We start from the raw sequence: 27,823 nt of genomic DNA, 5'->3' as shown, positions 1-27,823 counted from the left end.
CTTTTCTGGTGCCATACAAATTTTGGGATTATTTGTTCTAGTTCTGTGAAGAATGCTGGTGTTACTTTGATAGGGATTGCACTGAATATGTAGATTGCTTTGGGCAGTATCGATATTTTAACAATATTCGTTCTTCCTATCCAGGAGCATGGAATCTTTTTCCATTTTTTTGTGTCTTCTTCAATTTCTTTCATAAGCTTTCTATAGTTTTCAGTGTATAGATTTTTCACCTCTTTGGTTAGATTTATTCCTAGGTATTTTATGTTTTTTGTGCAACTGTAAATGGGATCGATTCCTTGATTTCTCTTTCTGTTGCTTCATTGTTGGTGTATAGGAATGCAACCAATTTCTATGTTAAGATATTTGTGTCAGAATTCTTATGTCAGAATTCTGTGTCAGAATACTTAAACCCTACTTTTAATGGTGCTGTGCTGAAGTATATTGACACACTAAAATATTGAGCTTATTACCCAGTGAGAATTTAGTTTGCTCGGTGTGATCATTATTAAATAAAATTCTGCCGTGCATGTCCACAGTGTGGAATGGAAACCTTTGACCAACATATGTACAAAAAAATTACATTTTTTATCCAAATTCCTAAATTCTCCTCTAGAACGACTGAGCAGTTCACATTCTTGGTGTAGTGTCAGATGCCCATTCTTTGCATACTGCCCACCCCATAGGCATTAACACCATGTGATTAACAACAAACCAGCCAGCCAGGAAACCAACAAAAATGTTTTGCGAATCAGATAGTTTGAAAACAGTTATCTTCTTGGTGTTCTGTCCTGTACTTCTCTACCAGTGGGAGTGAACATTGGCACATAGTTACTGAGATGGAGTTTGTGGGGGAAGTTTGTCTTTCCTCTCTGCAAGCATGGTACAGACAGATGCCTCTCTGCATCTTCCAGGACTTCATTGCAGCCAGGCGTGCTGTGAGGAGGAGCTAAGGGCTAGAAGTACGAATGCTGCCCAGTGTAATTTAGTAACAAGGTTTTTTGTTTTCTGTGTGTGTGTGTGTGTGTGTGTGTGTTTTGTCTTACACCCAGAAATAGTGGCAGATGGAAGGTGGGTCATGGTCACAAAGGAGTTAGCAAATAAAGAATAACGTGCAACTATGCTTGACTCAGTGACCTTAGGAGCTGGAACATCTTGGGTTGTTTGATGTCAGTAAAACCACAGTGCTAAAGGTTAACCTACACTTACAAAGCTGGTAAGATTCTACTAAAGAACACAAGCCTGGGGTGCCTGGGGCGCTTAGTCATTGAGTGTCTGACTCTTGATTTTGGCTCAGGCCATGATCCCAGGGTTGTGGGATCAAGCCCTGTGTTGGGCTCCGCACTGAGCATGGAGCCTGGTTGGGATTCTCCCTCCCACCCCCCCCCCCCCCAAACAAAACAAAACAAAACAAACAAAACACAAGCCTGAACACACACACACACACATAGATCAAAAGATAGTAAGCATTCCTACAAGTTCGGAGAGCTTAAATTACAACTTCCTCTGTGAGAATAGATGATGCCTGGGAGCTACCTCAACTCCTCTGTCTCTGCCCTTTTTTCTGGAACCTTCTCAGTGTTCTGTTCAATAATGTTTCCTTCTCGCTCTTCTGCTCTGTGGGGTGGATGTTGAGCTGGAGAGGAGGCTCAGCTTCCAGGGAAGAGCAGTGTAAGCTGGTCTGCACCTGGGCCCTGTGACAGCCACTGCCTCCAGCAGCCACAAGGCTACTGCTGTTCCCGGTAATAAGTGCCATGGAAACCCAGTGAGCTCCAGGAGGGGTGGGTGAGCAGCACAGCACTGAGTGACACTGGGGTTTTAAATGTCATATTACAAAAATAGAACCACCCGAGGAAGGTGCAGGGCCACACTAGCACCCTGTAGCTCTCTGCTTTCTTGGCGCCTGCTTCCCTTTGGCTAAGTCTTCCCCACAAGGAGCAGGGAGACTTGGTGCTTCAATTATCTGCATGGGCTGGTCTGGCAGAGATGCCCCTTCTTTGGCCCCTGGTTTTGGCAAACCAGAAATAGATTAATTTGACCTGGAGTAAAAAATCTGACTCTGTTAAGGCTTTGCTGATCATTTACACATCTGTCCGTAAAGTTTCACAGTTGGAAGATCAAAGCAGGTTGTCATAGCATCTACTGTGTTGTCATGTCTTCTTTTTTTTTCTGGCATTAAAAAAAAAAACACTTTGAAAATGTTATATCACAGGTTGATAAATTCTAATGACACCTCCAGATGGATTGGCCCACATTTTCAGATTATTAGTCCAAATACCCTCAGTCCTAAACTGCCCAAAGGGAACCCTTGGATTAAACCCAGTGTAATCCAGTGGACTGTTTTGTCGGGTTTCATTACATGTGGATGTTAACTTTTTGTTTATCACTGCCTGACGCTATCACCATCGAATTAGGTTGAAAATCAGCAGTTAGAATTGGAATGCATGTAATAGTTATTATTTTCCTTTTGATCAGTTACACTCTTAATGATGTGATTTGTAGTCGATGTGTGTGTGAGTGAATGCGTGTACTATAGAAACAGCAGTGGGTGTTAAGTCTGGAAGAATTCAAGTTTTGCTTCTTCTTAGACACCTGAGGTATATGGAGCCTATCTCCATGTGCCTCAATTTCCTCATTTTCAAAAGCTGAGATAATGGCTACTGCTTATAAGGCACAGAAGGCTGCCGTGAAGTCTGTAGATATCAACAATCTGATGAACCAAGGTGCTGAACAGATTGGCAACATATACATCAGAAGCCAGGAGATGTTTGGGTATAGGGAATTTGAGCAGTTTGAAATCATTAATAGAGACCGGATGCTTATTTATGTCATGAGCTAATGTTTTCTTTTTGGGAGCCAAATTTAATCTTAAATATTTAGTACTGTACTTAGGGACTGGTGGTTTGAAAAAAAAAATCAAGCTGGAAAGCTCTGTAGAGAGGAAGTGAATAATGCTGAGAAAATTTCAATCTTACCACGGGGTTGACTTAGAAAAATACTAGTTTCCAGGCATCTGGATGTGAATTTCTCAGCCTTTGAGAAAGGCACATTCAACCAGCATGTCCTTCTGCTATGGTTGCCCCGGAAGTGTGGGATGCTCAGTTTGAAACTGAGCTCTGTGTCAATCCCTGATGTCTTAATTTCGGACGCACTGAACACAAGAAGAGGAAATGTGTCTCTGAAGAGGGAAGAACCCTCTCATTTTCTCGCTATCATGTCTCATGCCGTTTCTCTTCAGGGTGATTGTTCTCAAGAACTGATTCTCAGTGCTGAGTAAAGAATACTTTTCCAAAGTATTTATTCCAAAGTGTATCTTGATAGATGCTACAAACTATAGAGCAAGATTTCACATGCTGAGTGAAAGTCAGATGATTTATATTTCCGGAGAAAGCTGAAATTCATCTCACTGATTTCAATTCTATCCTCATTTTCTTTTTCTTCATGTAAATGTTTTTTTTTTTTTAAAGATCCAAGTATATTAGTAGCTTTCATTTCCATCAGATGAGAATTTAGGGCTTTGTTTTCTTTTGTTTATATTGAAACATTATATGGTAAAAAATGTCAATCATGGCTCCAGAGGGAGCAGATCTGTTGGTGTGAATTAGTTAGTGACTGTCTCCTCTTCCACACAGACCTTATCAAGATCTTTCATTGTTCAACTCCTTATTAAGTACCTACTGTTTGCCAGATGCTGTTTTAGGTATCCGGCTCTGGGCTGCCATAAGGATAAAGAATGGAGTCAAGCGTGGTCTTCCCCTCCCCCAGAGTTTTCTAGTTAGGGAGTCCTACAGGAACACTGAAATAAATAAGATCATTTCTGCCAGTGAGAAATGCTGAGCAGCATTGCAGGATAGAAAGTTGGAATTTATGTAGGTGTTCAGGGAGGCCTTAAGTGAGGTCATGATAGTTGAACTGAGTCTTCTATGTTAGAAGGAAGCAAGGCATGGCAACATCTGGGAGAGGAATGTATCAGAAAGAGAAAAAATAAAGTTCAAGGCCTCGTGGGATAGAAATATGGCCAGTGTGCGCTAACATAATGACTGTGCCCAAGAGTGGTAGGAGGTGAAGTGGGGGAGGGTAGACAGAGTAAGAAGACGCTTAGGGAACCTGGCCTTGATTTCTCTTGTAATGGAAAAACACGGGGGATTTAGTTAGGGGAAGATCCTGATATACTTTATGTTCTAACAAGGTCCCGTGGCCTTTAACAAGGCTGTGTGGTGTTGACTAGGGGCCACTATTGGACTCAGGGAGGCAAGTGAGAAGGGGATGTGAGTGGGGGCGGGTGTGGTGGGAACAGTGCCCTGCCAGTTTGGATGTGCCCCGGGGGACAAACTGAAGGACTTACTGTGAATAAAAGACAGGGAAGACTCCCTCCTTTGCTTCTGTCCTGAAGAGGAGCGAGCATGGTGGCATCACTAACCGACATGGGGAGGATTAAGAGACAGATGAGCAGGAGTTTGGGTGGGGGGCATGGGGATGAAAGAGTTGTTTTAAGCCTCCTGTGTTCTCCATTCTTGTTAGATGTACAAGTGGATATTTTCGGAAGGTAAATGGGTAGAGAGTGCGATGGAAAGGAGTAGAAACCCATTGAAAGAGCAAACAGTATTAAAAAGGCTGGTGATACAAGGGGGTAGATAATGTAGACCTGTGTAGGCACCGAAAGCCTGGGGACAGAGTGCCCACACAGTATACACTGGGAGGAACTTCTTGTAGATGTAGGGCACTGGTGATATCAGTCGTTCTCAATCCTGGATGCAGTTCACATCCCATGGGGGAGCTGTAAAAAGTATACCTATGGCCGGGCCCCCACCTTAGACCAATCAGAATCTCTTCTTTGGGACAAGGACAGTGGCAAACATTGGTACTATATATAACGTTCCCATGGTGATTCTAATGCCAGGGGGAGGTACCTCAGCAGAACCTTATAACCTTTGTCCTTTGGAGAAGAAAAAGGGTGGAAGTGAGGGAAGACCAAGTGTTGGCAAGGTTGGGGATGGGAATCACACGATCCCTACCTGCTGTAGTAGCTGGACACCAGAAGCAGCCAAGACCCTTTGTTCATTCAGCCAGGTTGGCCGTGTTAGGAGAGAGCAGGATATGACTCCTAGAGAGGGCAGTAGTCAGAGGAAAGGATGAATAAGGACTTTCCACCTAACTTTCCCAGATAAGGCAAGTGCTGGAGATACCTCAGCCCAAGGCAAGGCTCCTGGGGCGGTTCTCACATTCACATTCCCTGTCCATATCCAGGGTTGGCTGAATTTACTATCTGAGCAAAATTGTTTGTAGAAATTCTAAACTTTTCCTGGATCTAACAATTTGGCCATAATTTCTCTTAGAATACCTGGCATTATTATTATTATTATTAATTATTATTATTTTAAAGCTTATTTATTGGTGGCTCAGTTGGTTAAGCGTCCAATTTCCGCTCAGGTTGCGATCTCACAGTTCCTGATGGTGTAGAGCCTGCTTGGGATTCTCTCTCTCTGTCTCTCTGTCTCTGCTCTTCCTCAACTCGCAGTTTCTCTGTCTCTCAAAATAAATAAATAAATAAACTTAAACAAATTCTAAAGTTTATTTATTTATTTTGAGAAAGAGAGTGAGAGTGCAGGCACATTTGAGCAAGGGAGGAGCAGAGAGAGAGAGAGGGAGAGAGAAAATCCCAAGCAAGCTCCATATACTGTCTGTGCAGAGCCCGATGTGGGACTTGATCCCACGAACCGTGAGATCATGACCTGAGCTGCAGTCAAGAGTTGAAAGCTTAGGCAAATGAGCTGCCCAGGCACCCCAATACCTGGCATTATTAAATGCAGAGTGAAATGGGTAGGAGTGCCATTTGCGTGAGATCATGACCTGAGCTGCAGTCAAGAGTTGAAAGCTTAGGCAAATGAGCTGCCCAGGCACCCCAATACCTGGCATTATTAAATGCAGAGTGAAATGGGTAGGAGTGCCATTTGATGTGAAGTATTTCAATATGTATCCTTACCTTTGTCTGGCAAAGTAAGGATTCCAGAAGATGGAAGGAAGAAAGTGTATTCAAAGATTTTTGCTTGAGGGAGTACTCACAGAAATACTTGCAAAAGTTTGCTAATACTAATTTTCAACAATGTAGGGATTGCATATCACTTCTTTAAAATTGTAGCATGGGGGGGCGCCTGAGTGGCTCAGTCGGTTAAGCGGCCGACTTCGGCTCAGGTCATGATCTTGCGGTCCGTGAGTTCAAGCCCCGCGTCGGGCTCTGTGCTGACAGCTCAGAGTCTGGAGCCTGTTTCGGATTCTGTGTCTCCCTCTCTCTGACCCTCCCCCGTTCATGCTCTGTCTCTCTCTGTCTCAAAAATAAATAAACGTTAAAAAAAAATTAAAATTGTAGCATGGGAAAACATTTACCATATAATGTGAATATGAACAGTAGGCTTAAAAACCATGCATAATTCTAGTTATACACATACATCTTAGAAAGTAAACATTGGTAATAAGTCACAGAATTGTAAAAACAGCTCTTGCTGAGTGGGATTATGGTCGGTTTTACTTTTCTTAAATGTTTCACTTAAATTTCATTTTATCTCATTTTAAGTTTCTTTAATTTTTCATGTAGTTCAGATATCCCAGGTTTTTTTTTTTTATTTTTTTTTAAATTTTTTTTTTCAACGTTTTTTATTTATTTTTGTGACAGAGAGAGACAGAGCATGAACGGGGGAGGGCCAGAGAGAGAGGGAGACACAGAATCAGAAACAGGCTCCAGGCTCTGAGCCATCAGCCCAGAGCCCGACGCGGGGCTCGAACTCACGGACCGCGAGATCGTGACCTGGCTGAAGTCGGACGCTTAACCGACTGCGCCACCCAGGCGCCCCAATCCCAGGTTTTTTTTTTTTTTTTCTTGTGTGAAGCTTTATTAATTCATCTATTCATGAAATACATGTTTTGCCTGGTTTAATTCTAAGCCCTAAGAAAGCAGCAGTAAATAGAAACAAGACCCCCACTGTCACAAAAATCTTATTGGGGACTACAAACCATGAAAGATCAGGTAGCCTTAGGAAAGTATAAGTGCATATGAAGACTAACCAAGGTGATAGGACAGTGCTGGGAATAAGAGGAAGGCTCTTCTGAGTAGAGCAGAGCAATGATGTACAAGAGCAAGTCATGCAAAAAGGTGGGGAAAATCACTTACTAAACAGGAAGTAAAACAGCTTGGCCTTTTTGACCACCTGCAAACACATGCCACTGCCCAGGTTTTTAATAACAAAAGTCGAACTGGTATTTTAAAAGAGATTGATAAATAATTTGTCAACTTTTACATGAGTTTGATTATGAGTGTATTATCTGATTTCCTAACTTTAATATTAATCATCTCTACTTCTCAGAGATGTTATAAGCATTAAATGGGATAAACCAGTGGGAAAGCATGCTGTAAAATCCCTGGTACATATTAGAATCTCTTAAATATTAATGCACTACTGCCCCCATTTGTAACACTGAACTTTATTTCATGGAAATAGTTTTTTTTTTAACCTAATATTTTGTTAGTTTAGGTAAAATGGTAAAATAGAAGTAAAATAGTTTCATCATTTGTGCTAATTGATGTTTGGTCATTGGTGAAAACTGGTATTCCAGAGGATGAATCACGAGTGGGTGAGCCATCCAGGGCAGTTCCATTGCTCATTGCCAGTGATGGGTTCAGGAATAGGCATTGTTCTGGCTAATGAGAGGTAAGGGGGAATGGGCCAGAGGCAGCAGGGAAGGATTTCTTAGCCAAGTTAAAGGGAGGAAAGCCACCAGAAAGCTTGCGTGTTCTCTGCTCTGTACTTGCTGACTTTCAGCGGGTTTGTGATGTCTGGAGCTGCTGCATCCATCTTGGGACCATGAAACTGAGGGTATAAGGATGAAGGGCCTGGCCCTTGATGACTCCCTGGATCTGCCAGAGCAAGCAGTCGGAGGCTGCCCTCCTCTGGGCATCTTGCTGAGTGCACAGTCTAACACTCGGTCTGTTGGCCTCTGAAGGTCAAATGTTTGGCATGCAGGTCCAGTGGCATTGCCAATGGCTCCACTTGTGGAATGTGACATCTGGTTTTCCATACAAACAAAAAGGGGAAAGAATCTACTGTATATCTCCTTATTTTAAACCTATGTGACAGTAAAATGCTTTCTCTTAATATACTTTTTTTTTCTTTCTATAAATGCTTAAGCTGACTTGGCAAAATAATTTCATTTAATATTCATGCAAATTTACTGCTCTAAGTTACTCCAGAAATCAAGCCAGATGAATTTGAGAGAGCCCAAGCATGTGAAACAAATACATTAGGACTTTGTAGAACATTGTGTCAAGGGTACTGTCCTCAGGTTTAGACACCATGCCAGGAAGGCTTCTCATCATGCTGAGATTTTCAAGTGGACACTGATTGCCACAGTCACTGAAAATTGAATTTAGCTGGATTTCTGTAAAATGTTTCAGATATTTAAATTCTGATAATATGGAAGTCTAGAGTTACAATTAGGCTACTCTAAAATTTGTAAGTCTATATATGTAATTTAGAGCAAATTCTGCTGCCCTAGGGAGGAAATGTTACAGATGATAGCTAGATTTCTCCAGCAATTTGAGAAAGTGCTGTGTAAACATGAAAACATTCAGGACTTGTGTTTTTATTTTGCAGAAATATAACTGAAATACTAGTCTATTTTCAGTTGGAAATAGTAATAATAACAAGTGAACATTTTTTGAATTGGCTTTGCTGGAATATTTTTGTCCTCAGGATTATATACAACCTTTTTGTTTATTTTTAGCACATATTAGTGATGTAATGAACACAAGTTTTATACTATGAAATGTACAGGTTAGATGAGAAATGAAATGTTTATTGACATTTATTTATTTACTTCTAAGATTTTATTTTTAAGTAATCCTTATACCCAATGTGGGGCTCGAATTTAAAACCCTGAGATCAAGGGTCGCATGCTTTACTGACTGAGACAGCCAGGTGCCCCCGTTTATAGATACTTAAAGATAGTTCCCTATTCTCTTTCTCCTTGGTGAGGTCAGGATCGTTAGATCAAGAAGTCCTAAGGGAAAGGCAGATGGGGATGGGGGGCGGGGTGCAGAGTTAGAATAATATACACCATCTTGGGATCCTAAGGCAGTCACACAATCTTGGTGATGTTGCTGATGTGGACCAGGGTGGAGGCCGAGAGGCTGTGTCCAGGATGCTATTTCCACTCCCTGAGAAGTAGGCAGAAGCAGGTCAGTGGCCCGGGCCTCCGTGTGCTTTCAGCTTTGCGAGTAAAGAGAAGCAGTGATGTAGGCTCCAGAATGAATGTGGTCAATGTGTGCAGTTACTTATAGGGAGTATTAGATTTGAATTAGTGAAGTGTATAGTCTGTCTGTCTATCTATCTATCTATCTATCTATCTATCTATCTATCCATCCATCCATCCATCCATCCATTTGTGTGTCTGTCTACCTATATGAAACCTTCACCATTGGATAGTAAAATTTTAATTTATTAGGGCTTCAAATTAAATGGGATCCTCAACAAACTCAAATAAGTAGCTCCAACATTAAGAGGAGAGATTGCGCGACTTGGGAGAAGGTTAGCCTGTTTGGAAAATTACCTGATGTTCACAGGAAGGACGCAAATGGTACACAAATGATAGTTGCCCGCGGGCACACTGTAGGCTATTCAGTTCACTTATGCATTTATGCATCCTAACAGCAGTCCCAGAAGTTCTATATTAGCATGCCCACTTTATGGGCGGAATAAGCTACCTTCTGGAGGTGAACCTGGAATCCTGACACCACGTAATTACAGTTTCCTGGTAGAAGAGGGCTTTCGTGACATTTGTGAGGGGGTCTCTGCCTATTTTGAGAGTCTTCTTGTTGGATCTTTTATGAATTTGCTTTCGAGGACTCCTTGGTTTTCTCTTTTCTGTATAGAAGTATGTCACGGGGATGATTTTCAGTCTGAAGTCCTCAAATAAGGATTCCTTTCTAAATAAAGCAGAAGGCAAAGAGGCATTTGTTGAAGTAATAGACAAGAGTTGGGAGAAGAAGAAGAAGCAATGATAGATCTGCCTGGTGCTGAGGTAGCCCTGGCCTGTGAGATGCCTTGAGCTGGAGTGGAGGTAGGGCTAGTGGTGCAGGGTGCATTTGCCAGTGAAATGGTGACAACCATACCTCTCAGGCTTTAAGGTCTTTGGCACTGGAGTGAATTTTACCCCTGGTTTCCTCAAAGAAACCAGTGGAAATAATGATGACAGTAACTACACTAATTTCCTAAATAATTGTCATGGTTAATAGATAATATCTCATTTGATTCTCTATACAGCCTGACAGAGCAAGTACTGTTACCCTCTCTGTTTCACTGAAAAAGAGCTTGTGGTATAGAGTAGTTACGTAACTGGCACACGTTCTCCCTGCTGGTGATAGAGGGTCTGGTTTTGTAATTAGGGCAGTGATTTAAAGATCTGTGTTCCGTTGCTTCCCATGAACTATTCACACAGACTCTAAACTATCTCAAAAGATGATTGTACTACCTATAATATGGCACGATAGGAAATGGATTTTCTTGGTTAGTTTTCTTACAGACTCAGAACGCTTGTGTTTCTGTCTCGTGTGGTTCCGTCTCAGTCACCACCGGATCCACAGGTAGGTGCACGCATGTAATTTTTATCTCAAAATCATTTCTAGATATGCTGGGAACAGCGATAGGACCAGCTGTGTTTCTCATAAAAGATTAGGCACAAGTCGTGTATGAGGTTTTTCTCTACTCTAACTTGTGAAAGCCCAGGCAGCGGGTTAATATGAGAAAAGAAAAACAAAATTCAATAAGCTGGTGTAAACGTAGCACAACCAACTTCCAGAAGGGAGATAAATGTTGCATAGAGACATCGAGCCCAGCCAAATTGCTGTCTCTGGTATTTCTGTTTGGCTAATAGTGCTTAATATTGGTTGAAAGATAAAAGTATGCCGAGAACCAGTATATCATATGGTCAGCATTGCACAGTTTCAAACACTCGAGTGAACCCATCTGGAGAGTTTCATCCACCAGGGCCCGGTAGCCTCATTAGTGGTCTCCGGAAGGCCTGGCCCAAGCAACAGTACAAATCACTGTTGTTTCAGGGCGATGGTGCAGGGTGAAAGAACATAAACATGTTCAAATGTTTCGTCTTTTTCACGTTAAAATCTAAAGATGGACATGAAACTGTTCAGTGACTCCAGTAGAGCACTGGGCCCTCACTATACATATTTGCACCAGTTGTCAACGCTTTTTTGGACGTGCTAATGAAGAAAGGGCATCTCATGACCAGGGTGACAAACACGAGTATATCTGTCCCTGAGACTCCAGATATACCTTAGTAATAGCACGAATTTGCATCTTCACAGAATCTCAGAATTTGGAGGAATCTGGCAGGCTTTCAGTCTACTCGTCACCTCCTGCTTGACTCTCTCTTGACCATCTCCTGACAGAAAATGGCTTCCCAGCGTCTGCACAGACTTGCTTAGTGACCAGGCTCACAGTCTCCTTAGACCTTCCCTTCTGGTACCAGATGGTGCTGATCATTAGAAGTGTTGTCTCATTCTTAGTCAGATTCCGCCTTCTGCCCGTGCTCCTGAATCTCCTCTCTGGAGCCAAGAGAAGGAGTCTGTCCCTTCCGCACAGCAGCCTTTCCTACACGTGAGATCTGCCATCCTGTTTTCACTGCGGTTTCTCTTCTCCAAGGTAAATCAGTAGCCTCACTAGTTTCTTTTCCTGTGTGAGGGCTGCACATCCCCGTCGCATCTGGGCTGGTCATCCCAGCCTCTCAAGCCACCTCCCTTGGAGATGATGCATCTTGGGAAGTCCTCTCTCAGTGGAAGTTTCTTTAGTGTTCGGATTGGGATATCCCAGCATCCGCCTCGAAGGTGGTTGGGAGAATGGAAGGAGAGCGTCTGTGCCAAAGCCTAGCGCCTGGTAAATAGTGCTCAACAAACAACAGCTGCTGTTATTGTCAGTTTCTTTTCATCGTTAAGCCCAGGACTGAATACCAGGCACCCAGACCAGGACCATCCTGACTCTTTCATGCAGGGTAGTAGCTAGCTGCTCCTCCCAGCTTTAAGCATTCATGTTTTTGGCTTCATGCACCATTCTCTAACTTTAGCAAAAAAGGAAAAGGCATTTGGCCTGATCATTTGTCAGGAATCCACAGTGGCCCTTAGTGACCACTGTTTCGGTTTTGTATGCCCTCACAATCCTAGGTTATGGATTCTGTCCTCTCCCCCTTCTTGCAGATGATACTGTGTTCCATTGTCTTCAGAGTTCTTTTGCACTTTTGCCATTCTACATCTTCCTCCAGGGTTGTGGAACAGGCTCTTGTCTGCAAACCCTCTGGCTCCCTGGATGTGTTATTTCTTGGACCACAGACCCGAGTTTTGCAAGGTCTACGTGTGTAGTTCTCTTTCACCAGACTTCCTTCCAGCCTTCCCACAGAACATGGAATCAGAGAGGAGTTAAAAAGCAATATTCTCTTTCATCTCTGTTGCTGTAATTTATATAGCCCAAGCAGGAGACAGAAAAAAATATCCTTGTTAGGTTCAACAGAACATAGCCGAAGGAATCCCTTTGGTTACTCTTAACATTTTTATCGCAGTTTTTACCATTTTTGGAAATTAATGCATCTTATTTTGTTCTTATAGACCATTACTGCTTAATCAGCAGTTGCCTGGTACCCAATTTTCATGTTTTCTTTGTGTTCTTTAAAAATCGTTCCTTACGCTATGGCTGCATTGGCATTTTAAATATTTTTGAGTCTGCTCTACATGGGGGCTGTTTGTGATTACATAATTGGAATTTGCCTTTGAGGGCCTTCCAGATTATTTGGGCCATCTTTCCTTTATTAGAGGAAGCAGCTCTGTACAAATATAAGTAGACTTTAAATATTTCCATAGCCATACATTTTATGATTTTGTTTGTTCATGTTTCTCTTAAAAAGACTTCTTGATCAGATTAACTTGTTTGGAGGTAAGCAGCTTTTGGAGATATTCTCTGTGTCTTAGTTATTTCCATCTATAAAAAGAGGATCATAATGTACCACCCTCAAGGGTGGTTATAAGAATTTAATGGATTTTGCAGTTCACCTGTAACTGGGTGTTACCAAACACCTCGAGCACTGCCGGGCATATGTTTGTTGAATGTTGGTCATGGTTGTTGTTGTCATTGTCACCATCATCATCATTATCATCATCATCTTCATTGAAAAAGAAAATCATTTTTTTTTAATGTTTTTGTTTATTTTTGAAGGAGAGAGAGACAGAGTATGAGCGGGGGAGGAGCAGAGAGAGAGGGAGACACAGAATTTGAAGCAGGCTCTAGCTCTGAGCTGTCAGCACAGAGCCCTATGCGGGGCTCAAACCTCAAACTGTGAGATCATGACCTGAGCTGAAGCCGGACATTCAACCGACTGAGCCATCCAGGTGCCCCTAGAAAATATGGTTTTTAAGGAGAAAAACAGACCCTGTTCTTCCATACGCTATGCAGTCAAGTGTACCTTTTCCAGATGCTCTCATTTCATTGTAAATCATAGTTGTCATTTCCATGAACTGCTCATTCTTCATATTCCATTGCTGTTATCGGGGGTACTATTTTGAATAGGGTGGTTGGAGGAAGATTTTCTGAGGAGGTAGCATTTTTAGAAAGCTCTGAGAAAGCCAAAAAAAAAAAAAAAAAGAAAAAAGAAAATCTGCAGAAAACGTATTTTCTGCACGGGGAAGAGCACACGCCAAGATCCTGATGGAGAAGGCCGTTTGCCCCGTCCCAAGCCAGCATGCTACCGAGCGTGATTTTAAGCGGAGTTGAGGGTAGGGATACAAGGGTAGCACGTGAGGTCTGGGAGGCAGCCAGGGTTAGGTTACAATAAGAACTTTGAATTTGTTCTGTGAGAGATGGAAAACAATAATCAACTGCCCTGCTTTTGTAGAAAAGAGATGATAAGAGGGGCATGAGTGGAAGCAAGGAGAACATTAGGAAAGCTTTTACAGAGGTCTGGGTGAAAGATACCATCGGAGTGAAGTGAGGTAAGAGTGGGCATGAGGCGCTCTGATCTGAAGGACATTTTAGAAGTGGGGCCTACGGTAAAAATACATGAGGGGCAGTAGGGAGCAAAGGGATTCAGGGAAGAGAGAAATCAGGTATAAATAAAAAGTGTTTTGTCTCTTTGTTGTCTTTAATCTGTGCAATCTGAGGGAGTGGTGGATTTACTGAGGGATCACCAGGGAGGATGGGATTTGGAGTCAGGAAGTCAGTAGTTTGTTTTGGGCCCTGCTGAGATGCCTGCTTGACTTGCAGGAAGATGCGTGTTCCCAGGAAAAGTAGCACCCTTGGAAGACCTTCCTAGCTTCCATTTACCACCTGTGTCATTCCTGACCCATTTGGGGGGAGGAAATGAATTATTCGGGTAAAAAAAAATTAAAACAAGCAATAGATTTGGTGTTAGAATTCTTATTTGCTTCTTCTAAGAATTTTAGAACTTGCACCCACTACTTAAAAGAAAACAAAGTGGCTTCCAGATATACACGCTAATTAGAAGCCCAAAGCTCTATTTTTACTGCTTTAAAAGAAAAAAAAAATTCATCACTGTATATTATAGTGACTTCTCTGGTGCAGACTGAAACAGTGGATAATGATGGGAATTTCAGATTATACATGGTTAGTAGTAATTCAAAGTCTTAGAAAATAATAGCAGCACGTACCTTACTGATTGGTTAACTCTTTAAAATATATGTGTTTTGTTTATATGAGCATTTTTTAATGGGACGAGTACTATCTTAATTACATTATGATACTGAGTATCATCTTGGTAAAAGAAAAGAAACAGATTCAAAATAAAACTGTCTCTAAAGGGATTGAAGTCAAGGAAATGGTGATATTTAAATATTTTTATTTGGGGGTATTGAGATTTACTGGCTGGTAACTACACAGGCTCTTTTTTTTTTAATTTTTTTTTTTTTTATTAACGTTTATTTATTTTTGAGACAGAGAGAGACAAAGCATGAACAGGGGAGGGTCAGAGAGAGGGAGACACAGAATCTGAAACAGGCTCCCGGCTCTGAGCTGTCAGCACAGAGCCCGACGCGGGGCTCGAACTCACGGACCGCGAGATCATGACCTGGGCCGAAGTCGGCCACTTAACCGACTGAGCCACCCAGGCGCCCCCACAGGCTCTTTTTGACTGTGAATGTGGAGCTGGATTGTACAGAATTACATCTTGCTTCGGGGAACTAATCTTCATTTTTTTAATAGTGGGGCTTCTCAGTTTGCACATCAGAATTCCCCCATACCTTTCTTCCCAAGTTCTCAGAAGTTGGGGTTTAGAAAAGTGACATTTCATTATTAGAGATTGCATCTTAAGGCAATCTCGTTAGTACAATGAGATGACTTTCAAAGAACAAAAGGAATCAATATGCCTAATTGTGTTTATCATTATTTTTTGTCTTTACCAGATGCTTTAGAACACAGAAGCCCTCTTTAATTTGTTGATGCTTAGATGCGTGATGTAGATAATCTTCATTAACATACTGATCAGTGCTCTCATGACTCCAGAGTTTCTTCCTGATTGCTTGATAAGAATTCTACCTCTAATATGTTTGAGAAGACCTCCAAGTTATTTCTGTTTTTTAAAGGTATATACAATTAATATTGGGGGTATTCCCCCTTAGCAGTGGAAACGTTTTCAGTTTCATATTGCTAATATTAGAAAACCTCTCTGTCTTAAACATCATCACGTGATACCACCACTGATAACATGGTGCATATTTAAATAATTTTATCTCTGGATCCTGGTGTACACAAACTTCTGGTAGGGTTAAATGAGACTTAATAAGCTAATGAATTGGTAGTAGGGTGGGGAATGTTCATACTTTTCATAATAAGCTTCCTAATATTCAGTCGTAGGTATTAAAAGATACCGCATCCACTTTTGTGGCAAGCAGTCTCATAGAGTTGATGGAGTCAGAACATTGGAGTTCTGGGTCTGAGTCTGCTAGAAGCTGATTCATTGACTCTTACTACTTATTTCACCTTCCTGGAGATCGTATTCCCCAGTACTATTGATTATGGGATTAGAATGGATGATCTTTGTTGTCTCATTCATGTCAAACCATCTTTGCTGCTTTGTATGTGGAAATGGGAGAAAGTGGGCATGTCAAGCTTATACTAGAAGTTTGGGGATAAAAAAGGAGAGAGATACTAAATCTGTAACCTCAGGAAGTAGGGGCAGATCACTCATGGTAAAGACACTGACGTGAGTTTATCTTGAGATGTCAGCTTCTGACCATTAAAATTAAGTCTCAGTGTTGGCCTCCAGTTATCTTTGTTATCTTTTTCATAATATTTCTGTAGTGGTGTTGATGGGGAGGGAGGCTGATACTGGGGTCAGTGATGGGGTTAGTAGAGCTGATGGGACTTGTGTTATTTTTCCTTGCAAGCTAGGGGGCTTAAAACAACAGAAATCTACTCTGTCAAGTACTGGAGACTAGAAAGAAAAAGAAGTAATTCATCACTGTATATTGTAGTGGTTTCTCTAGTGGAGACTGAAATAGTGGATGACGATGGGAATCTTAGATTATAAATGCTAGTGATTCAAATGAAACCAAGGTCTCGGCAGGTCTATGCCACTTCCCTTTGAAGGCTCTAGAGAAGAATCCTTTTGTGCTTCCTCGAGCTACTGCCGGTGGCCAGCAATCCTTGGCATCCCTTCGCTTAGAGATTCGTCACTTCATTCTCTGTTTCCTCTTTCACATGGCCTTCTCCCTTGTGTGTCTGTGTTTCCGTGTTCAAATTTCCCCTCTTCTTATAAGGATACCAGTCATACTGGATTTAGAGCCCACCCTACGCCAGTATACCTCATCTTGATTGCATCTGCAAAGACCCTGTTTTCAAATAAGGTCACATTCCTGGGGTCCAAGTAGACATAAATTTTTGGGGGGGACATTCAGTTCAGTACATGGATGTTGGTGATGGTGGTGGCAGTTAGGATGGGATGGTCATGATGGTCATTGTGTGATGTGGTGAGGTTTGGATAGTGGTGATGATGTGGGGGTAGTGCTAAGGCAAGATGAGTACCTAAAAGTCAGGCAAGAGAGCTTTTTTAGGTTGCTTCACTGAAGATAAATATCCCCTAGTACTTTCCCAGGGCCAGAGCGAACTCAAGAAGATTTGGTTCCTTATAGACTCTCGGAAGCCTTTTTTTTTCCTGCCTGGAGATGAGGCATTTTACAGAAAACTGACATAGAGAAGGGTTGGTGTAGCTGTTCAGATATGCTTGGCACAGTTGTGTTCAGTTACGAGTACTTAAGTAATGTTTGTGAGTACTGTACCAGAAATTGTGTGTATGTGGGGGGAATTTAGAAAGATGAATAGACTTCACACAAAATAAATAAGATAATTAAAAGCAGTCATGACCACGCCTTAAAGGAATACCCTGTGAGTGTCACGATTCACTTGATTGCATCTTGGGATGGACCGTCCATTGCCTTAGCTTACTCCTGCACAGCCTCACAAGGCAGAATTCTCCTGCATCCCGAGATCAAGACTCTGGCTCCACCCTGCTCAGAGATTGGAGGGTGTTTTACCTGCTCTGTTTGAGCCGTTCAACCTGGGCTTCCACCTCACAGGATATGCACTCAGTTGTAGCAAAAACGCTTATTGCACATTGATCCAAATTTGGCTGCAAACCTGTGAACAGTTCTTGGCACACGAGTTACTATGGAGTAACAAAGAATGGCCTATTGGCAATGCCTTAAAGGCTTTTTGAGAAGTGAAGGGAGGGAGAAGTTAGTTGTATCCACATGACACCAATGCAGAGGCTTCTCTCTCTAGGAATAAAGGCAGAGTTTTTGTCAACACAGCAATTTCAGTTTCTTAGAGAGCAATAATGTTTAAATATAAGGCACACAACTTCTAAGCAGATTAGGAGAAAGATAATAAAACCTTTAAAGAAAATATACATGATGCTTTTGTATTCCACGTTTGAGATCATCTTCTCTTTCTTTTAGTTTTTTTTTTTTTAATTCACATATAATTGATGTGTTATATTAGTTTCAGGTGTACAACAGAATGACTCAATATATTTTTTTAATTAAAAAAATTGTTTTATTTTTGAGAGAGAGGGAGAGCATGAGCAGGGGAGGGATAGAGAGAGAGAGGGAATCCCAAGTAGGCTCCGCACTGTGGGTGCCAGGCCTAACATGGGGCTCTCGAACCATGAGATCATGACCTGAGTGGAAACCGAGGGTCAGATGCTTAACCAACTGAACCACCCAGGTGCCCCCATAATGACTCAATATTTGTATGTATTATGATAACCGCAGTAAGTCTAATTAACATCCATTACCACATACAGTGTTTTTCTTCTTTTGATGAGAACTTTTAAGATCTACTGTCTTAGCAACTTTCACATACACGATGTAGTATTGTTAACTTCTTGTCTCCATACTCTACATTGCATCCTAGGACTTACTTATTGCATAACTGGAAGTTCATATCTTTTGATTACCTTCACCCATTTCACCCACCTCCAACCCCCCCCCCCCCCACTTCTGGCAATTATCAATCTGATCTCTGTGTTTATGATATATATATATGATATATATATATATATGATATATATATATATGATATATATATATATATGATATATATATATATGATATATATATATATATGATATATATATATATCATATATATATATATATTGTGATCACATGGTATTTATTTTTTACTGTCTGACTTACTTCACTTAACATAATGCTCTGTAACTCCATCCATGTTGTTGCAAATGGCAGGATTTCCTTTTTTCTTAATGGCTGAATAATACTGCATTGCATATATCACATCTTCCTTATCCATTCATTTATCAGTGGACCCTTAGGTTGCTTCCTTGTCTTGGATATTGTAAATAATGCTACAATGAACATGGGGTGCAGATATCTTTTTCAGTTAGTATTGCCATGTCTTTTATTTCTTATAAGAAATTTTATATATTCTGTCTTTGCATTGTTGGGTGTCTCCACAATTGTGTCTGTTCTTCCCTTTGCTCTAACATTTATCTTGTGGGGTGCCTGGGTGCTCTGTTGGTTGAACATCCGACTCTTGATTTCAACTCAGGTTGATCCCAAGGTCACGGGATCAAGCCCCACATGGGGCTTCATGCTAAGTGTGGAGTCTGCTTAAGATTCTCTCTTCTCTCTCTCTCTCTCTCTCTCTAAAGTAAAATAAAATAAAATTTATATTGTAAGAGTGATGTTTGCAATGTTGTGCACTAAAAAGCCCCTTTTCTAAATAGTTTTACACTATAGCTAAACTGTGATTCATAAGAGGCATGTTTCTGCCCCCTTTTCCTTTTTAATCTTTATTTAATTTTGAGAGAGAGAGACAGTGTGTGAGCAGGGGGGGAGCAGAGAGAGAGGGAGACACAGAATCTGAAGCAGGCTCCAGGCTCTGAGCCGTCAGCACAGAGCCCGATGTAGGGCTCAAACCCACGAACTGTGAGATCATGACCTGAGCCGAAGTTGGACACTCAACCGACTGAGCCACCCAGGCGCCCCCCTGCTTTTCTTAATTAACATTTTTAGTGTCAAAACTCACTCTAGGATTCCAGAGGAAGGACACTTGATGGTTGTGGCAGGTGATGACCTGTGAGTCACCCATTATTTTCCACACCATGATTGGCTCCTCTTGCTATTGTTCACCCACCAAACATCAAGTGCAATGCCCTTTTTCTGTTTCCTGCTCTAGTTTGCAGCAAAGTACAAAGAAAAAAACCATACCCCAAATGAGAAGGTGTTTGGAAAAGGATGCAAAACCCCAAGTCTCTTCAACACTGGTGACATGAAGCTAATCATGTTCAAAGAAGAAGAATTTCAGAAAACTGGTGAACACTAATTTATAGCCTCAATTATACAACATACATTAAATGCGACCTATGGAAAACCACAAAATATTCCACTTTGCGCATTTTTAAGGTCAGTGATAAAAAGCCTTAGACCACAATTCAAATCTCCATCATTGTCTGTTTATCTGAGGAACATTCTTCATCCTGCCCTGGGTGGCCCTGGGCTGCATTGCTCTGTTGGCATAAATGCCACAATGCTCAATTCTCAGGGGAAATGAGAGCTGGTGAACACATTTGTTGATAAACTCCTTAAAAGGAGTTACATTTTTTCCCTAAAATTTCTCCTTTATTTATTTTTTATTTTTTTAAGTTTATTTATTTATTTTGAAAGAAAGGGAGAGTGTGAACATGAGCAGGTGAGGGGCAGAGAGAGAGAGGGAGGGAGAGAGAGAGAGAGAGAAAGAGAGAGAAATCCCAAGCAGGCTCTTGAATCATGCGCAGAGCCAGACTTGGGGCTCAAACTCACAAACCATGAGATCATGACCTGAGCCAAAATCCAGAGTCTGTTGCTTAACCGACTAAGCCACCCAGGTGCCCCTAAAATTTCTCCTTTAAGTAAAGACAAGTTACTCAATGGAATTTTATCCTTAGAATAAATGAAAATTTGTGTCAGCACATATTTTTAAAAGTACTCTTTATTTGGTTGCCAGTGTTATGATAGTCATTTCTTTCCCATCGGTTGGATTTATGCTAAATGCATCTTTTGTGAGCCTTACTGTCACACGTGTATCAGCAAAGCTGCAGAGGTATTTTGACATTTGACCAAATAATTGCAAATTGTCCCTGTTATCTAACTGGAGAATTCATTTGTTTGTCAGCTAATAACAGATTTCAAAAATGGGATTTTCAGGTAAGGCACTAACACAGATTGAAAGCCTGCTGCTGTGCAAAGGCCCAGGAGCTCACTTCACCATGATCTTTTCCTGTCCCTTCCTCCATTCTTCAGGAATCATAGGCTCCCTGATGCTTCTTCTTTACTCAGCTATCACCTGAGGGAGGTTTTTACAAACTGCAGCAGGAATGCCCTTCTCTGCTGAGTAACTCAGTACAGTTTGTGACTTGGGGGTTAGGGGAGGTTGGCCATGGCATGTTCTTATTTGCGCCTCCTTGGTGAGGGTGTTGGTTTGTGTGTGACTTTATGCTCTGGCAGAAACTTTAAAAAATATTTTCTTGTTTTTACATTTATTTATTTTTGAGAGAGAGAGAGAGAGACAGAGCATGAGTTGGGGAGGGGCAGAGAGAGAGGGAGACACAGAATTGGAAATAGGCTCCAAGCTCCGAGCTGTCAGCACAGAGCCCAATGCAGGGCTCGAACTCATAAACTGCAAGATCATGACCTGAGCTGAAGTCGGACGCTTAACCGACTGAGCCACCCAGGTGCCCTGGCAGAGACTTTTTTTTTTTAATGAGAATTTCAAGTAGGACATTTCTTCTTCAATTGCTAAATGTTACTTCCATTACCGTTAAACCATTCCTTCTACTTCTAACCTTCCCTGAAAAAGATTTGCCATAAAGGACAAAGGCAACACAATTCCTAAAGTACTTGCCATGACATTGAATACCTAATATGAGAGACAACCTAAGCAAGAGTAGCATCAATTCAAGTAAAAAAATGTCTTCTGGCAAAAAAAAAAGTTACTGTATACTTTAGAGTTGCCATTATTCTTTTGAAATGTGCTATGAGAGTAATACATGTTAATTACCAAAGATTATAAAGTGTAGACAAGCAAAAACATAATCTCCAAAATCTGATTCACCAGAAAAAAATATTATTGTTTAAATATTGAGATAGAATGCTTTCCAGATACTTTTCTCTTACTTTCCTCATTTTTTTTCTTTTTTTTTTTCTTTTTTTTGTATTTTATCCTAGGCTTTGGATAGGGTGCATGTATATGTGAGTATACTTGGGTGCATACTAGTGTGTTTTTACATATAGAGTATTATTTTGTACTGATCGCTACAAAACCTACTTCATTCATGTTTTAAAGGGGGCAGGAGAGGCAGGGCGCTGTCAGAGAGAGTATGCTACAATGGATGACCAGTGAAATCTTTTTTGAGCAATGACGTTCTAGTGAGATATTAGGGTTGAGATCTGTAGTCATGCTATGCATGTGTAGAACAGCATTAGAGGTAAAGATAGTAACAGGTGAGAAAGTCTTCCTGTGGGGAGAGACCTTAGCTTACGCTTGCATTTGAAAGAACCATGCTACAGAAGCCCAGAGGAAACTGGGATGACAAGGTATAAACATTGTCAGGGTGCAGATTGTCCAGGCACCTTCTAGGTCAGCCTTGTTTTATTAGCCTGATATATTGTGACAATCTTTTCATGGTCAATATTCTCAAGGCAGTAGAATGTGGTAGTAAAAGCCATGGGCACTGAAGTCAGATAAATCTGTTGTGTAAACTTAGTCAAGCTAATTAATGTCTCCAAGTCTTGATTTAATCTTTAAAATGGTGGTTCCTTTGGGCACTACCTGATGGGGTCATTGGGAAGGAAAGTCAGATAATATGCAGAAAGCAGTGAAGAACCTGCCAATACCTTTGATCAGTTTTATGGCTGAACTTATTCAGAATGCATGGACGGAGTAACCAAGGGCTAGTTTGAGAACGGTCATTCAACAGAAGCTATAATGGAACTTCAAGTAACAAAGCGGTGAAACCTGCAGTGGTCTTCCTCACCACCTTTGAAGTAATGCACCGTGGTGGCCCATTGCCTGGTGTCCTCAGGCAGAGCCAAGTGCTTTACTGGCTTTTAAGATAGGAAGGTCAGCACCATGGCCTTTCCTACTCTCTCTCACCTACCTTTTGAAGTAGAATCCCTATGGAATGTATGATAAGCCATCACAGCCACTGTGAACCTCAGCCTTTTCTTTTCCAGAAGGAAGACCATACTTTTATTCCAGTGAAGATCCTGTGCATAGAGAGAAATCAAAACCTGCTTTATAACATGTTTACAATGTGCTGTGACTTTTCTTTTCTCTTTCCTCTCTTCTCTTTTCTACGTATTTACTTACTTATTTTATAGAGAGTGTGCGCACGTGCGAGCGGGTGAGAGGGGCAGAGGGAGAGAGCAAATCTTCAGCAAGCTCCATGCTCAGCGCAGAGCCCCACACGAGGCTCAATCCCATGACCCTGGGATTATGGCCTGAGCTGACATTGAGAGTCGGATGCTCAACCCACTGAGCCACCCAGGTGCCCCCATATACTGTGATCTTTAAAAGGAGGTTGAACATCTGTAAGATTATATGATTCCATGAAAAGCACTACATACATCCCGAGCAGCTCTTGTGCATGTACCCAGGTTACAGCTATGTATGCTGTCAAAGGTGGCATCTGTAATGACTGTTCCCTTCTGAGGTGCCACGTTAACTGCGAAACATACCAAAGATCACCTCTATGTGTGCGTCAGTATTTATTGAATATTAATGGTGATTTTCTCAGGCTTGTAAAATCCAGGTATTTTAAATGTTCTTACTTACATTTCTATAATGAACACGTACTACCTTTGTATTGAGACAAAATAAAATTAAAAAGCACTTCGGAAGCAGTATCTTTCATTTTCTTTCACACAACTCTTCACGCAACTTCAAATTCATATCCAGCATTTGTAACTGCAAGGAGCATGCTCCCATGCTCTTTTAGATTTTTTAAAATAAAATCCACGAGGTCCTTCAAATACCGATATCTTAGCATGGATGTGGGGTTTTAGTAAGGTACGTGATGGGGTCATTTCAAAATACACAGTTTGCTCTCAAGAGACTCAGATTTTGATTTTTCCTTTCGTCATTTTACTAGCTATAAACTCTTGGGTTTTATCATTTGTAACATTGGGGAAACAGTGCTTCCCTTATGTAATTTATAGATTATCTGATGATTCAAATTAGATATGAAAGTACTTTTTAAGCCATCAACACAAACACCAGCTGCTATTTTTTGTTATGACTCATTATCATAGTATCCTGTAAAGGCCCCAGGCTTACTTTTTTATCTAAGATCACTTGGGCAAATATTTTACACTGGGATAATTTATAATTTATTACAACAGTTTCCTCTTCATTAATGGACTATTCTCTTTGGAAATTAGATATTAAAATTTACGATTTCTGTGGCAACGCTGGGATGTGAACTGCCCTACTCCTCCATAAAGAGGTTTTTTTTTTTCATATTTTAAGCATTAATCAATCCTGGAGACCTCTGCTTTGCCATCGTCAGACGAGCAAGTGCTCGTTTTAGGTTAGGCTGTGCCTGATACTCAGTGCTGAATATGGAAGCATTTTCTCTGCTCATGGTTGGTCAGCTGGCTTGGAAAGGCTGGATTCTCTGACATGACAAAAATACAGAAAAATACAAGTTCTTCTTAGGTGACCAGAAAGGAAATGTGATGGGTGGTGAGTACTTAGGAATTTGCTTTTTAGAATTTTCTTTAAATCAGTAATCCAGACAGCTTCTAGATGCTTGTTAATTTCATCTTTTCCCAAAACACACAACATCAAATAATATTTGAAAATATCTTTGGGGGGCGCCTGGGTGGCTCAGTCAGTTAAGCATCTGACTTTGGCTCAGGTCATGATCCCACGGTTTGTGACTTCGAGCCCTGCGTCAGGCTCTGTGCTGACAGCTCAGAGCCTGGAGCCTACTTTGGGTTCTGTGTCTCCCTCTCTCTCTGCCCCTCCCCTGCTCATGCTCTGTCTTTCTCTGTCTCAAAAATAAATCATTAAAAAGATAAAAAAAAAATATCTTTGATGCTCAGCTATGGAGATCTGACTCAGTGAGTATTGGGTACCTACTAGACACTGTTAAATATGGAGTGTTGGTTTGTCACACCAGTAAATGAGTCAGGAGGGACTATTCGGTTAGATACCTTCTGGGACACACTCCATGGTGGTGATACCTGGAATTTATCTAGTATCTCTGGAGATTTCCTTGAGAATCTCACCTTCCAGATGAGAACATATTTATTCCTTCCACCTGCTGCGGGGATTGGAAAGAAGTGTGAAACTGCTTTTTACTCTACATTTGGAATGTCAGAGGAGCTTTGAGATTTCAGAGAATGCTTATTCCTTAGCTCTCAGGACAGACCCTTGTGTCTCCATCAAGATAAGAGAGTCCCTGTATTTCAGTGCTGCCCTCTAGAAATGTAACGTGAGCCATATATGTGATTTAATATTTTCTTTTTTTTTAAGTTTATTTATTTATTTATTTATTTATTTATTTATTTAGAGAGGCAGAGAGAGAATCCAAATAAGGCTTTGCGATGTCAGCACAGAGCCTGACTCAGGTTTTCATCCCACAAACGTTGAGACCGTGACCTCAGATCAAGAGGCGGACCCTTAACCAACTGAGTCACCAAGGTGCCCCTTAACATTTTCTAGTTGCCATGTAGAAAAGTAAAAAGAAGCAGATGAAATTAATTTTAATAATATATCTATTTAACTCAATATATCTAAAATATTATTTCAGTATGTAATTAATACAAAATATTAATGGAGTATTTTACTTTTTGTGTGTGTGTATCAAATATTCAAAATCTAGTATGTAATTAAATTTATAGTAAATCTCCATCTGGATTAGTCTCATTTCAAGTGCTTACTAGCCACAGGTGGCTAGTGGCTACCATATTGGACACCTAGGCAGATCTAGTTTATTTCTTACTAACCTGACCCATAGTAGAAAATGCCATTTCCGTGTAAACAACTTTTTCCTCTCAAGGGCATCTAATATTGCACTGTTTACTATGTTTTGGTTAAGTGACCGTGTAAAGAATTTTAATCAATGACTCAGATTCTAAGAAGATAATAGTAAGTAACATAAATAAAATGAAGTTTCTGAGTATCTGTTAATTGCCTTATACAGGATCAGTTGGATATTAGTTTTCAGAATTTTAGAGGTATTTGGGACCATCAGAGTCAAAATTATACAGCATATAAGCCACTGGCTTTGGGGGCTCTGGGTGGCATCACATAGTGTTAGTCGTTTTTCAAAAGTGGGTGAAATCCAGATAGAATGATGAACCACAGGAAGGCATGGGAAGGCCATTGAAGAGCTGTAGTTACTATTTTGATGTCAGACATAGAAAACACAGTGTTGATGAGGATGGTTGTGAGCACAGATTCTAGTACAAGGACAGACATTGCCAATTACAGACATCAGTTTGTGTTTGAGGTGTACCTTACTTGAGCATCTCCTGAGTTAGGAATGAAGACTGGTGAACAAATGTAGATGAATACATAGCACTGCCTTTTTCCCAAGTTCTTACTTAGGTTAGTCAACATTCTGAGGGTTTTATATCCTTTTTAAAACCTAATTTTCACAATAAGTGTCATCAGGAAGGCCCTATTATTATCTCCATTTCATGGAGGAGGAACTGGAAGCCCAGTGATGTTTTGAAATGGGCCGTGATCACCCAACCCTTACATATCTAGTTTATGTTGTTCCCCAAATTAGTCAATACCATGGCTCAAAATATAAATAACTACTCACAGATTACAAACACATATCTGGATTAATGGAGAAGCTTGATTGCATGTTGTCTGATTTTAGCCAGGTTAGATTGAAATTAAATTATTAAGTGCACTTAAAGCATTTAACTTACTGAAGAACCAATTCAGATGCCACTTTCTGTAGAGAGCCCTACTTCAAGCCCCTCATTTGGAATTCATTTCTCCTTCCTCTGATCTCCCCAAACAATTTACACATCTCAGGGTGCATAATAACCTTGTGCATTGATTGTAGTTATAGATGAACATGTTTTATCTGCCTTTCCTCTCCAGTCACTGTAAGTGCCTTCTGCAAAGTAGTTGCCCAAAGTATATATGTCAGATGGATGAGCTAAATGGCCAGATGGACAGATATGTGAATGAATGAGTTAATTAATAAAGAATAAAAACATTCTTGTTCCCTTCAAACTAAGAGAACTGTTTTGTACAAATTACCTTTAGAGTGGATTTGGATAAAATCCTCTGATTGTGATGATAATATGTAATGTGACTATTGCAAGGGGGGCTGTTATTTTTAGAACTCAAATAGTGCTGTACTTGAAATATTGAAGATTCATATTATGTATTCACTGGTTTATTATCTACACATATAAGCTGTTGTCTTTGATTTCCCAGAGCTAGCTTCACACATTTTAGAAAACATCTTTTCTGCTGACACCCTTGCCCCATTCCAAGCTGTACCCATACAGGGAGAGGACTATGAGCTTTGAACAATGCAGAAATCATGAGCTTTCAGTAGGAAAATCTGTTTTCATAAGTGGTAGTTTGCAGGGGATGTGGACACTGTTTACTCTTTTTTCAAGTGTTTACTTTTAAGAGAGAGAGAGAGAGCACATGCACACGTGTGTGCAAGTGGGGGAGGGGCAGAGTGAGAGGGAGACTGAGGATCCGAAGCTGGCTCTGCGCTGACAGCAGAGAGCCTAATGTGGGTCTTGAACTCATGAACCATGAGATCATGACCTGAGCCAAAGCTGGATGTCCATTATCTTGGTCATCTAAATGCATATGCCATACTCAGGAAACAGAATAGGGGCTGTGGCCTGAGTGGGAAAAGAAATTATTCTGTCCTACTCATATGTACTTTGGATACCATTTGGAATGTTTAGGAAGTAGCTGTGTAAAAGTAGGGTTACCCCCTACTGCCGCAAAAGTGGGTTCTTTCCTCCCTCCCTCTCTCCCTTCCTTCCTTTCTCCTGTGCTGTTTATCTATGTTTATATTCCTCATCTAATTCCAGAAGGGATTTAAACTGGTCCATACATGTGTTGTATTTGGAATGTTTCTTGTAGGTCAAGGGCTAGAGTTCCCTAGTGAATTGATTTAAAGAGGTGCAGTCCTTTGGCTCAGATGTGAATTCCACTAAGGTATTGTTCTTTTGGGTTTTTCCTCCAGTGTATGGGCAGAGTAACACAAAT

At 40.9% G+C, this 27,823-nt stretch overlaps 1 protein-coding gene across 10 annotated transcripts in view; it reads left to right on the top strand.

Moving 5' to 3' along the window:
- NRG3 (neuregulin 3) overlaps window positions 1–27,823 on the top strand; it is a 1,060,434-nt gene that overhangs the window by 19,676 nt on the left and 1,012,935 nt on the right. The gene's annotated exons all lie outside the window — the stretch shown is intronic.

Source organism: Panthera onca, chromosome D2, assembly GCF_046562875.1.
Source record: "Panthera onca isolate mPanOnc1 chromosome D2, mPanOnc1 haplotype 2, whole genome shotgun sequence".
In the NCBI taxonomy this organism is placed as follows: Eukaryota; Metazoa; Chordata; class Mammalia; order Carnivora; family Felidae; genus Panthera; species Panthera onca.
This window is presented reverse-complemented; position numbering and strand designations above follow the sequence as displayed.